Source organism: Dendrobates tinctorius, unplaced genomic scaffold (genome assembly GCF_039654945.1).
Source record: "Dendrobates tinctorius isolate UK_male_01 unplaced genomic scaffold, ASM3965494v1 ptg000232l, whole genome shotgun sequence".
Taxonomy (NCBI): domain Eukaryota; kingdom Metazoa; phylum Chordata; class Amphibia; order Anura; family Dendrobatidae; genus Dendrobates; species Dendrobates tinctorius.
In genome coordinates this window covers 13,660,870-13,675,567 of record NW_027361899.1, presented here as the reverse complement: position 1 = coordinate 13,675,567, position 14,698 = coordinate 13,660,870, and positions in this window count along the sequence as shown.

Here is a 14,698-nt window from a genome sequence, read left to right as displayed (position 1 = left end):
CCTTAGCGGAAGGCTTGGGCCGTCATCGCTTTTGGTCCAGTCGGGAGTGTGGAGTGGTAAATAACACTATTTTATAATGACAGGTTTGGAGAAAAATCCTGAAACCTTAAAAAAAAAAAAAAAACAACTTCCTAAAATGTATCACAGTAACAGCAGAGGAATTTTTTTCCTCATTGGACGGATGTGGCTGAATTTTATAGCCTGAAATCTGGACCAAAAATGGCCATTAGGAGCTACAAAACCAAATACCCCTCTGTCTGAGAAAAGGGAAGGATTGCGTTGGCTCAGGTGATTTCAAGGACACAACAGTCGTCAGTACAGGCGAGGTCTTCAGGTCAGTCGGTTCTCTTGGTAAGGTCCAAGAAAAAAAATGGACCACTTTGTTTGATCAGAAATTGATCCAAGAGTCAGTTTTTCTCGTACATATGGGGAGAAAAAAAAAAGTTTTTCTTCCTTGCTGACAGTCAGTCCCAACTCGGATGTCATCCGATGGCAGTCAGATTTTTTTTCAGACCCATAGATTTGCATTGAATATTTTCATCCAACTCTTAGATTAAAAATCAGACAGGTCTCTGGGATTTTCCGTTAACCTCAAAAAATCATGGATACGTGAATGGCCTCAGACTATCACAGGTACGAGAACCATCCATGAAACCACAGACAGCACTCGTACATGAAAATGTCTTTATAGTCCGGGCTTGGTCACATCAAGGGCTTAATTAGATGGTGTGAACAAGACAATGAAATATTCCGGCAGAAGGTAACCTCGTATATGAAGTGTACAACAAACATGCTCTTCTCAAAGCTCTCGCTTACTTTCCCCGTCCCAGCGGCATAGAGGAGAAAGGCGATGAATTCGCTGAATCATATTTTGCCTCCAGTGACACCTTTGAGTCTGTTATTAACATTTCTCGCCTCGGGCTGCGCTTTCTGCTCTTCAAACCCTTAAACTTCCTTAGGGACACCTAACTTCTAAGTGATGAGCCTGAAATGGAATTAATGGTAAAGCAACAAGAGCTTCGCTGCAAAATAAAGTTCACTGTAGTCAAGATAAAGCAAAAACTTTTTTTTTTTCAAAACAAACACCATCCCAAAACTAATGACATCCCCATCACCGTCCAATTCTGCTACTAGTGAGCTGTAATGTGACGGATGACGCAAAGCAAACTGACACTTTGGTGCAGTTATCCCTTCTGAGACCTTACGGTTACTTGTGTCATTGGTACACCAGGGGCCCTTGATGTGCAGTCAGATTTCTCAGCTCCCTTTGGCTTTGGGTAGCTGGGGAACTGGTGTTGAGTCATTTCTGGCAGGCATTTTCTTTATCACCCTGCGTGGATAGGGAGACCGTCTCAGTCTTCTCCCCCTCGTTCTGCGCTCAGTCGCCTCTCCTCTCCTTCTGCGCTCAGTCGCCTCTCCTCTCCTTCTGCGCTCAGTCGCCTCGCCTCTCCTTCTGCGCTCAGTCGCCTCGCCTCTCCTTCTGCGCTCAGTCGCTTCTTTGTCGTCCTTCAATTCTAGGATCTCTGTAATCTCAAGCTCTCGCTTTGCTTCTCTGAGCCAACTACATACTCAAACCATCTTACCAACTACTCAGTTCTGCCTTCTTCCAGCTCTTCTTCCTCTTCCTCAAAAACTGTCCCCAGAACACTGCTCCGGTTCTTGGGTACCTCCTTGTAGGTGTTACATCTTCTTCCCGCAGCTTTTTGGTTTCTGTCCCGAGAACTTAGGTGTATGTCATGTAATCTTCGACTCTTGACGAGTGCAACAAAGTTGGGTGGCTGTGACCATCACCCCATAGAGTTTCTTCCATCGTGACTGTTCTCTCTTCTTCTTCTTGGCATCCACCAGTCTTCTACAGAGACATTGGTAGCTATCAGATGAAGTGTCATGGACTCTACTGGTAGACTCAAAAATGAACAAGACCTTAGCATACTTCGGTGACCGGTCCAAATATACCAAAACCACTCAAGTTTCCACATTTTCCTTCATGTCAACCATGCTTCTATTCCATTATTCCATCCAGGAAAAGTTTGTGAGGAATAAATATAATATATATGATCCCGCCACACTGTGACATTCCTTCAGATATTTGTAGACAGCTATTAAGTCTCCTCTAAGCCTTCTTTTTGCAAGCTAAACATTCCCAGATCCTCTAACCGTTCCTCGTAGGACATACTTTGCAGTCTGCTCACCATGCTCGGCGCTATTCTCTGAACTTGCTCCAGTTTTTCAATGTCTTTTTTACAAAGTGGTGCCCAGAACTGGACACTGTATCCAGGTGCAGCCTGACCAAGGAGCAGTAGAGGGGGATAATTACTTCATCAGGAGAAGAGGGTAATGTCCTTTCCTTCCCAACATCAAGAAGGTGGTGTTCGTTCGAAACAGGCTCCCAGAGTTCTCCCATCACCCGGCCACTTCTTCCTCTGAAAAAGAGATCTGGAAAGTCTCTGCCATTGCCATCTTTCTCTCAGATGATCCTACTACAACTACCCACGAGCAGAGAGCCTGCTTCTCACTAGAGACGTGCGAGGCCTACTCGGCTTTAGACTATGCGCACTCGACGTCTTTAAGATGCCAACATATGTGCAGAGTTTTTCAAAATGAAGAGGATTCTGGACATGGGGTCATATTTTGACGTGAAGCATCTCTTTTAGTAGTTTTTTTTGCACACTTTTGGCATAGTTCTTTATTACTTTTTAATATATAGAAGTGTGTGGCTTCCAAGTTGAGGACGGCTGAAGAGTGGTCAGATCACTTGTCTTAGAAACCTCAATCTCAAAAGCCTGAGCATATGAACAGCACGTCATTTTCACGCTACGATGTACATGTTCTTTCTTTCTAACATTTCTTTAGCGTTTTTTTAGGTCGGGTCCTGAGCCTACTTCAGTTGGAAAAAAAAAAGTCATAGTGAGCACATACCTTAACTTTCTTAAGAGTCCTTCATCAGTAAATGTTCGAGAACTCTCGCTCCCAGCTGACTCCTTCTCCGTGTTACATACAGAGCGGCCTGAGAGTCTTGACGCAATTTTTTTAGTTTTCGGGCGGCGCGGTGGCTCAGTGGTTAGCACTGCAGCCTTGCAGCTCTGGGGTCCTGGATTCAAATCCCACTAAGGACAACATCTGCAAGGAGTCTGTATGTTCTCCCCGTGTTTGTGTGGGTTTCCTCCAGGTTCTCCGGTTTCCTTCCACATTCCAAAGACTTACTGATAGGGAACTTAGATTGTGAGCCCCATCGGAGACAGTGCCAATAATGTCTATAAAGCGATGTGGAATTAATGGCGCTATATAAATGAGTATATTTTATTATAAATAAAAAAAAATTGAGTGTAGTTAACACTCAAGGGACATCCATATTAGTTAAAACATGGAGGTGGATTGTAGGTCTACAGAGACAACATCGGAAAATGTTAGGGAACACAGATGGGGTCTACAAGGTCAATATTGGAAACATGGAGTGGCGTCTTATTGAGGAAAGTTAGAAAGCGTGTAGGGAGGTCTATAGAGACATTAGTAAGCATCAAGCAGGGTCAACAGACAATATTGGACGGCATGAGCAACGATACAGTATTGCGAACCAATAGAAAACATGAAAAGGGGCGTCTAGGTGGCCAATATTAGAAGCCATAAGGCAGATTTGGGGGTGAACGACTCCTATAGAAAAAATCGAGACACATAAGCGTTGAGGTGTGAAATGGTCAGAAACATCGTGTGAAGCCATTGTGAAGTGTGGAGGGAGGTCTGCCGAGACAAGAGAAACCATTATCAAGCAGGGATGGAAGAACGGATGAAAAGTTGTTACCCGGTATAAAAAAAAAAAAAATGACTCTACTCTTAGATTGGATGAGCCTCGTCCCATCTTACACTAAAGAAAAAAAAAAGTCACCCCAGTCTGTAATATACACAGCAGCCAGTAATAGTTCTGTGTCCAGGCTGTGAAGGAAGCAGCTCCATCCTCCTCTCTCCCACCATTAGTCGCCAGCCGCATGCTTTATGGCAGGGAGGATATTAACACCTGTGATCTATGTAGTATTTCATGTCTATAACCCATAAATAGAATTTTTCTAGTTAAAGGTTTTGCTTTTTTTCTTTTCTCCTCCATCAAACCAGCACTGCTCTGACCCATGGGTTACTGCCTAGTATTGCAGATCAGCTGTATTGAAGTCAATGGAGCTGAGCTACATCACTGGACACAGTCCAAGGACAATAGGTATGCTATTATTAGGGGGGATAAAAAGCAGATCAATTTTCCCAATCCAGGACATTCCCCTTTCAGAAATACCTGGAATGTGTAACTACAAGTAGAGGGAACAGAGCCTCAATTAAAATCAGACTTTCAAAACTTTCTACAATGTTCAAGAATTAGCAAACCTATGCACTACCCGAACCTCCGCCTAGGGGGCAGCACTTTTAGGTGGTTTCATTGACTGACCCTGCGATAAACATTCATTCATTGAATAATTAATTAATCCATCACAAGAAAGTGCCAAATGCACATTAAGGGGGCAGGAAACAAAGTCTGAAAAGGGCACGGCCTGGAAATCTGGGTCATGGACACAAGATAAAATTTAGCACCAATCTCACGGACATCGATACCTGAAAGATGGTAAAACTAAAAACTTTTTCCGTTATCGGCATTATCACGCATTCATTCTTATCCACATCATAACTTATACTCCAGTCACATCCAGAGCTGCAGCCAGTATTTGGCGGATTGTGACTTTAATTAAAGGTAAAAGGACGGGATTTGGTGTAGATACAATGTAACACGCGGTGCAGCAGTCACAGCAACAATGAAAACTCCAGTCACACTGAAAGCAGCAACCACAGTTCTGCTTTCCTGTTAGCTCTCAGGACCTCATCTCCATCTGCTGCTCCCTGCTCTGCGATATTGACAATTTCAATGCAGCTCTAGCTGTGAGCGGAGTAAAAGACATGATGTAACTTGCCAGAGCAGAAACAGTGTCCTTCATAGGTGCAGCCAATGTCACTATGATGGGGTAGAAAGACAAACTTTCTGAGTTCTAGGGAAAAAAAGAAATGCAAAGTATGTGCATCCCCATCTCTCACTCCCCCAATTTACCGCATGTCATCTATGAGCAAAAATATTCTGTTATTCCAGAGAATTTCTGCAGCTGAAAAGGGTGTACACTTTTTTTTTTTACAGGGTGAATTTATGTTAAATGTAACAAAAGAATATTCAGGCTTGTAACCATTTTCCAGTTTACATATAGAATGTATCTAACATCAGTCACTATCGAATTACAGGATGTCACTCAGGATCAGTAATGTATTCCACTCCAGAGCTGCACTCACTATTCTGCTGGTGCAGTCACTGTGTACATACATTACATTACTGATCCTGAGTTACATCCTGTATTATACCCCAGAGCTGCACTCACTATTCTGCTGGTGCAGTCACAGTGTATATACATTACTGATCCTGAGTTACATCCTGTATTATACCCCAGAGCTGCACTCACTATTCTGCAGGTGCAGTCACTGTGTACATACATTACATTACTGATCCTGAGTTACATCCTGTATGATACCCCAGAGCTGCACTCACTATTCTGCTGGTGCAGTCACAGTGTATATACATTACTGATCCTGAGTTACATCCTGTATTATACCCCAGAGCTGCACTCACTATTCTGCTGGTGCAGTCACTGTGTACATACATTACATTACTGATCCTGAGTTACATCCTGTATGATACCCCAGAGCTGCACTTACTATTCTGCTGGTGCAGTCACAGTGTATATACATTACTGATCCTGAGTTACATCCTGTATTATACTCCAGAGCTGCACTCACTATTCTGCAGGTGCAGTCACTGTGTACATACATTACATTACTGATCCTGAGTTACATCCTGTACTATACCCCAGAGCTGCACTCACTATTCTGCAGGTGCAGTCACTGTGTACATACATTACATTACTGATCCCGAGTTACATCCTGTATTATACTCCAGAGCTGCACTCACTATTCTGCTGGTGCAGTCACTGTGTACATACATTACATTACTGATCCTGAGTTACATCCTGTATTATACCCCAGAGCTGCACTCACTATTCTGCAGGTGCAGTCACTGCGTACATACATTACATTACTGATCCTGAGTTACATCCTGTATTATACTCCAGAGCTGCACTCACTATTCTGCTGGTGCAGTCACTGTGTACATACTATACATTAGTGATCCTGAGTTAGAGCATGTATTATACTCCAGAGCTGCACTCACCAAGTAATGTACAGTGCCTTGCGAAAGTATTCGGCCCCCTGAAACTTTTCAACCTTTTCCCACATATCATGCTTCAAACAAAGATTCCAAATGTACATTTTTGGTGAAGAATCAACAACAAGTGGGAGACAATTGTGAAGTTGAATGAAATTTATTGGTTAGTTTACATTTTTGTGGAAATTCAAAAACTGAGAAGTGGGGCGTGCAATATTATTCGGCCCCTTTACTTTCAGTGCAGCAAACTCACTCCAGAAGTTCATTGTGGATCTCTGAATGATCCAATGTTGTCCTAAATGACTAATGATGATCAATATAATCCACCTGTGTGTAACCACAAGTCTCCGTATAAATGCACCTGCTCTGTGATAGTCTCAGGGTTCTGATTGATGCACAGAGAGCATCATGAAGACCAAGGAACACAACAAGCAGGTCCGTGATACTGTTGTGGAGAAGTTCAAAGCCGGATTTGGATACAAAATGATTTCCAAAACTTTAAACATCCCAAGGAGCACTGTGCAAGGGATCATATTGAAATGGAAGGAGTATCATACCACTGCAAATCTACCAAGACCCGGCCGTCCCTCTAAACTTTCATCTCAAACAAGGAGAAGACTGATCAGAGATGCAGCCAAGAGGCCCATGATCACTCTGGATGAACAGCAGAGATCTACAGCTGAGGTGGGACAGTCTGTCCATAGGACAACAATCAGTCATACACTGCACAAATCTGGCCTTTATGGAAGAGTGGCAAGAAGAAAGCCATTTCTCAAAGATATCCATAAAAGTGTCATTTAAAGTTTGCAACAAGCCACCTGGGTGACACCAAACATGTGGAAGAAGGTGCTCGGGTCAGATGAAACCAAAATCGAACCTTTTGGAAACAATGCCAAACGATATGTTTGGCGTAAAGGCAACACAGCTCATCACCCTGAAAACACCATTCCCACTGTCAAACATGGTGGTGGCAGCATCATGGTTTGGGTCTGCTTTTCTTCAGCAGGGACAGGGAAGATGGTTACCATTGATGGGAAGATGGATGGAGCCAAATACAGGACCATTCTTTAAGAAAACCTGTTGGAGTCTGCAAAAGACCTGAGACTGGGATGGAGATTTGTCTTCCAACAAGACAATGATCCCAAACATAAAGCCAAATCTACAATGGAATGGTTCACAAATAAACGTATCCAGGTGTTAGAATGGCCAAGTCACAGTCCAGACCTAAATCCAATCGAGAATCTGTGGAAAGAGCTGAAAACTGCTGTTCACAAACGATCTCCATCCAACCTCACTGAGCTCGAGCTGTTTGCCAAGGAAGAATAGGCGAGAGGTTCAGTCTCTCGATGTACAAAACAGAGAGACATACCCCAAGAGACTGCAGCTGTAATCGCAGCAAAAAGTGGCGCAACAAAGTATTAAGTTGAAGGGGCTGAATAATATTGCACTTCCCACTTTTCAGCTTTGACTTTCCACAAAAATTTAAAATAACCAATAAATTTCGTTCAACTTCACAATTGTGTCCCACTTGTTGTTGATTCTTCTCCAAAAATTTACATTTGGTATCTTTATGTTTGAAGCATGATATGTGGGAAAAGGCTGATAAGTTCCAGGGGGCCAAATACTTTCGCGAGGCACTGTATGTACTCATTGACTGCACCAGCAGAATAGTGAGTGCAGCTCTGGAGCATAATACAGGATGTAACTCAGGATCAGTAATGTAATGTATGTACACAGTGACTGCACCAGCAGAATAGTGAGTGCAGCTCTGGAGTATAATACAGGATGTAACTCCGGATCAGTATAGGATCAGTAATGTAATGTATGTACACAGTGATTGCACCAGCAGAATAGTGAGTGCAGCTCTGGAGTATAATACAGGATGTAACTCCGGATCAGTACAGGATCAGTAATGTAATGTATGTACACAGTGATTGCACCAGCAGAATAGTGAGTGCAGCTCTGGAGTATAATATAGGATGTAACTCCGGATCAGTACAGGATCAGTAATGTAATGTATGTACACAGTGAGTGCACCAGCAGAATAGTGAGTGCAGCTCTGGAGTATAATACAGGATGTAACTCAGGATCAGTAATGTAATGTATGTACACAGTGATTGCACCAGCAGAATAGTGAGTGCAGCTCTGGAGTATAATACAGGATGCAACTCCGGATCAGTACAGGATCAGTAATGTAATGTATGTACACAGTGAGTGCACCAGCAGAATAGTGAGTGCAGCTCTGGAGTATAATACAGGATGTAACTCCGGATCAGTATAGGATCAGTAATGTAATGTATGTACACAGTGATTGCACCAGCAGAATAGTGAGTGCAGCTCTGGAGTATAATACAGGATGTAACTCCGGATCAGTACAGGATCAGTAATGTAATGTATGTACACAGTGATTGCACCAGCAGAATAGTGAGTGCAGCTCTGGAGTATAATATAGGATGTAACTCCGGATCAGTACAGGATCAGTAATGTAATGTATGTACACAGTGAGTGCACCAGCAGAATAGTGAGTGCAGCTCTGGAGTATAATACAGGATGTAACTCAGGATCAGTAATGTAATGTATGTACACAGTGATTGCACCAGCAGAATAGTGAGTGCAGCTCTGGAGTATAATACAGGATGTAACTCCGGATCAGTACAGGATCAGTAATGTAATGTATGTACACAGTGAGTGCACCAGCAGAATAGTGAGTGCAGCTCTGGAGTATAATACAGGATGTAACTCCGGATCAGTACAGGATCAGTAATGTAATGTATGTACACAGTGATTGCACCAGGAGAATAGTGAGTGCAGCTCTGGAGTATAATACAGGATGTAACTCCGGATCAGTACAGGATCAGTAATGTAATGTATGTACACAGTGATTGCACCAGCAGAATAGTGAGTGCAGCTCTGGAGTATAATATAGGATGTAACTCCGGATCAGTACAGGATCAGTAATGTAATGTATGTACACAGTGAGTGCACCAGCAGAATAGTGAGTGCAGCTCTGGAGTATAATACAGGATGTAACTCAGGATCAGTAATGTAATGTATGTACACAGTGATTGCACCAGCAGAATAGTGAGTGCAGCTCTGGAGTATAATACAGGATGCAACTCCGGATCAGTACAGGATCAGTAATGTAATGTATGTACACAGTGATTGCACCAGCAGAATAGTGAGTGCAGCTCTGGAGTATAATACAGGATGTAACTCCGGATCAGTATAGGATCAGTAATGTAATGTATGTACACAGTGATTGCACCAGCAGAATAGTGAGTGCAGCTCTGGAGTATTATACAGGATGTAACTCCGGATCAGTACAGGATCAGTAATGTAATGTATGTACACAGTGAGTGCACCAGCAGAATAGTGAGTGCAGCTCTGGAGTATAATACAGGATGTAACTCAGGATCAGTAATGTAATGTATGTACACAGTGATTGCACCAGCAGAATAGTGAGTGCAGCTCTGGAGTATAATACAGGATGTAACTCCGGATCAGTACAGGATCAGTAATGTAATGTATGTACACAGTGAGTGCACCAGCAGAATAGTGAGTGCAGCTCTGGAGTATAATACAGGATGTAACTCCGGATCAGTACAGGATCAGTAATGTAATGTATGTACACAGTGATTGCACCAGGAGAATAGTGAGTGCAGCTCTGGAGTATAATACAGGATGTAACTCCGGATCAGTACAGGATCAGTAATGTAATGTATGTACACAGTGATTGCACCAGCAGAATAGTGAGTGCAGCTCTGGAGTATAATATAGGATGTAACTCCGGATCAGTACAGGATCAGTAATGTAATGTATGTACACAGTGAGTGCACCAGCAGAATAGTGAGTGCAGCTCTGGAGTATAATACAGGATGTAACTCAGGATCAGTAATGTAATGTATGTACACAGTGATTGCACCAGCAGAATAGTGAGTGCAGCTCTGGAGTATAATACAGGATGCAACTCCGGATCAGTACAGGATCAGTAATGTAATGTATGTACACAGTGAGTGCACCAGCAGAATAGTGAGTGCAGCTCTGGAGTATAATACAGGATGTAACTCCGGATCAGTATAGGATCAGTAATGTAATGTATGTACACAGTGATTGCACCAGCAGAATAGTGAGTGCAGCTCTGGAGTATTATACAGGATGTAACTCCGGATCAGTACAGGATCAGTAATGTAATGTATGTACACAGTGAGTGCACCAGCAGAATAGTGAGTGCAGCTCTGGAGTATAATACAGGATGTAACTCCGGATCAGTAATGTAATGTATGTACACAGTGACTGCACCAGCAGAATAGTGAGTGCAGCTCTGGAGTATAATACAGGATGTAACTCAGGATCAGTAATGTAATGTATGCACACAGTGAGTGCACCAGCAGAATAGTGAGCACAGCTCTGGAGTATAATATAAGTAACATGGTTACAAGGTGACACAATTGATGTAGATTTGTTCTATGAATAAATCATTTAAGTATTTTCCATACATTCCGTTTCCTGCATACGTCACGTAGTCGCACACATTTGTTACCTTCCGTCTCTTTAGCTTTGTTACTACATAATATCCGGTGAACGCGCCGCGCTCCGTCATCTCCATCGTGTACAGACGCTTTGAGGACATCTGCTTAATATAAAGCAGTTTATGCAACATTGTTTCTATGGGGCTGCCCAGATCAGGGATAATATATAACGACCTGGAATATATGTACAATATTATATATAGGACTGTCGCCTCTATAGCTATTTTGTATCCATTCCTGTATTTGTATTGTATTTGCATCTACATGTCTGCGCATGGAGATTAATAAATGCTCTACACCCTTGTGCTTTGTGTTATTGTCTTATGGCTTTTTAACACCCCGCATGCGTCATAAAAAAAACAGGATTTTAGTTGCTTACCGTAAAATCTGTTTCTCAGAGTCTTCATTGGGGGACACAGGAACCGTGGGTGTGTGCTGCTGTCACTAGGAGGTTAACACTATGCATGAAAAAAAAGTTAACTCCGCCTCCGCAGTATACACCCCTCCGACCGGCTGTAGGACAAATTAGTGAAAAAGCAGTAGGAGGAGACATTATCATGTAAGTCATCATATATTCATTACACGTAATCAAATCATGGGAGGGCGCTGTGTCCTCGAATGAAGACTGAGAAAGAGATTTTACGGTAAGCAACCAAAATCCTGTTTTCTCTTTCGTCTCATTGGGGGACACAGGAACCGTGGGACGTCCAAAAGCAGTCCCTGGGGTGGGAAAAGACAAACTTCCTTCAGGCCGGAGAACTCACCACTGCTGCCTGCAAGAATCTTCTGCCTAGGCTGGCGTCCACTGAAGCATAGGTATGGACATTATAGAACCTCGAAAAGGTATGCACGGACGACCATGTGGCAGCCTTGCACAACTGCATGGCTGATGCCCTGTTGTGTATCACCCAGGAGGCGCCCACTGCCCGGGTTGAATGGGCCTTGACCCCAGCAGGGGACACCCTGTCCTTTACCCGGTAGGCTTCCAGAATTGCCATTCTGATCCAGCGGGCAATTGTTGCCTTAGAGGCCGGCAGGCCTCTTCTCACCCCATTGGGGATAACAAAGAGCGAGTCCGCCTTTCTGAAAGGAGCGGTCCTGGCCAGATAGATCCTCATCGCCCTGACCAGGTCTAGCTTATTCAAAGAATGCTCCAGAGGATGGGTTGGAGCAGGACAAAATTACAGAAGGATTACATCCTCGTTCAGGTGGAAGGCCGATACCACCTTGGGAAGAAAATTAGGAGGAGGCCGCAAAACAACCTTGTCCTGGTGCATAATTAGGAATGGAGGATGACAGGACAATGCCGCTAATTCTGAAACCCGCCTAATAGAGGTGATGGCTACGAGAAATACCACCTTCCAGGACAACAAAGACACGGGAGCTTCCTGTAGGGGTTCAAAGGGTGAACCTGTCAAGGCTTCCAAGACCAAGTTAAGATCCTATGGAGCCACAGGGGATCTGTAAGGAGGGGCCGCATGTGCCACTCCTTGCAGAAAGGTCTTAACCTGTAAGCGGGAGGCCAAATTCTTTTGAAAAAGAATTGAGAGAGCAGATACCTGGCCTTTCAAGGAACTTAGGGCCAGACCGCCATCTATCCCTGCCTGGAGAAAAGCTAGGACAGATGGCAGGGAACAGGGCATAGGTATGACGTGATTAGACTCACACCAGCCAAAATAGGCCTTCCAGGCTTGATAATAGACCCTGGAAGAGGAAGGCTTCCTAGCCTGGATCATAGTATTAATGACTCGGTTCGAAAAACCCACTGCTCTCAGTATTGTGGTTTCAACGGCCATGCTGTCAAATTGAGCAACCGAGAATTCAGGTGGTAAAACGGCCCCTGAACTAGGAGATCTTGTCTGTCTGGGAGTCTCCAGCGGGTGCCTGTGAGAAGATTGATAATTTCTGCGAACCTGGCCCTCCTGGGCCAGTACGGGGTGACCAATATGACCGGCACCCCTTCCGCCTTGATCTTCTTTAGCAGCCTGGGCAGGAGAGGAAGGGGAGGGAACAGGTAATGGAGTCTGAACTGTGTCCAGGGAATGACCAGCGACTCCTATTGATTTGCTAGAGGATCGCAGTATCTTGAGACAAACTGTTGGACCCTTGTGTTCTGTCGCGATGCCAGGAGGTCCACATCTGGAGTCCCCCATAGCTGGCATATCTGACGGAACACTACCTGGTGCAAGAACCATTCCCCTGCCGCGAGCCCCTCCCGACTGAGGAAGTCGGAGGCCGTGTTGTCTGTGCCGGGAATGTAAACTGCCGAAATTGCGGTTTCTGCCCAGTTGATGATTCTGGATACCTCGGCCAGTGCCCGGGGACTTCTGGTTCCCCCTTGGTGATTGATGTATGCCACCGCCGTGGCGTTGTCTGTTTGAATCCGGACTGGCTGGTTGTTGAGGTATCTTTCTCAATGTAGAAGTGCTAGAAAGACCGCCCTCAGTTCTAGAATGTTGATTGATAGTGAGGATTCTTGCCTCGACCATCGTCCCTGGACAGTCAGGTGGCGGAATACCGCACCCCAGCCCAGGAGACTGGCATCTGTAGTTACTACCTGCCAGTGGACAGGGGGAAAAGGCCGTCCCAGATGAACGAGGGGGAGGTCAGCCACCACTTGAGGGACTCCCTGGTCTGAATGGAAGGGAGGAAGGGGCGATCCAGCGAAGAGATGGACCTGTCCCACTGAAGGAGGATGTTCCTCTGCAGTATCCTGGAACGAAACAGTGCAAAGGGTATCGCCTCTGAAGCTGCCACCATTCTTCCCAGGACTCTCATGGCAGAGCGAAAGGATAGAAGCCGGAATTTCAACAGAGAATGAATTCCATGCTGGAGGGTAATCCACTTTCTTTCTGGGAGAAAGACCCTTCAGCGGCGGGTGTCGATTACCATTCCTAAGAATTCTAGGCATTGTGTTGACGTTAGGTGGGATTTCTCCGTTTATGATCCAACCAAACCGGGAGAGCGTGTTTAACACTACTGCTAGATTTTCCTGGGCCTGAGCGAAGGAGGGCGCCTTGACGAGAATATCGTCGAGATATGGTACCAATATTATGCCTCTGACCCTTAATATAGCTACCATCGCTGCCATAAGCTTTGTAAAAATTATGGGGGCTGTTGCCAGCCCAAATGGCAGGGCCACAAACTGGAAATGCTGCTTTTGGACAGCAAAACGCAGAAACCTATGATGTCTCTGAAAAATGGGTACGTGTAGGTAGGCGTCCCGGATATCTATGGAACATAGGAATTCCTGATCCTCCATAGACCTAATTACTAACCGAATCGATTCCATCCTGAAATGGCATAAGCGGACCCATCCGTTTAGCCTTTTGAGGTCTAGTATGGGACGAACTGAGCCATCCTTTTTTGGTGCCACAAACAGGTTTGAGTAAAAGCTGGTAAAACGTTCCAGCTCGGGAACGGGGACGATTACTCCTGCATTGAGGAGTCGATTGCCGCAAAAAAACCTAGAGCCATAGCAGCGTCTTTTGGTGGCTGCGATAGAAAGAAGCGATGTCGCGGAACCGCGTTGAAGTCTATCTTGCATCCTGTTGATATTGCCTCCTTTACCCAGATATCCTCTACTGAAATCTGCCAGACATCTCTGAAGAGGAGAAAGCGGCCTCCTAGTCTGGGAGAGGTACTGGGAAGGGAGTTGGGCTCCCTGCTGGCATCAGGCTGAAGTGGCTCTGCCCGGCCCTGACCTGGTAGCTGCTGTTGGAACGCCATGACGGGGTGGCCCGAAATGATCCCTTCCTCCTATCTCTCGGTGTTTGCTACATCTGCGGGCCCTGAGCATAAGTGCCTGTCGCTGGGGTACGGCGAAAGGGCTGAGCCCTACATTTATAAACATATCGACGAGGCTTGGCCTGTGGGAGAAGGGAGCTTGTACCCCCCGTTGCATCCTTAATGATTTGATCTAACATTGACC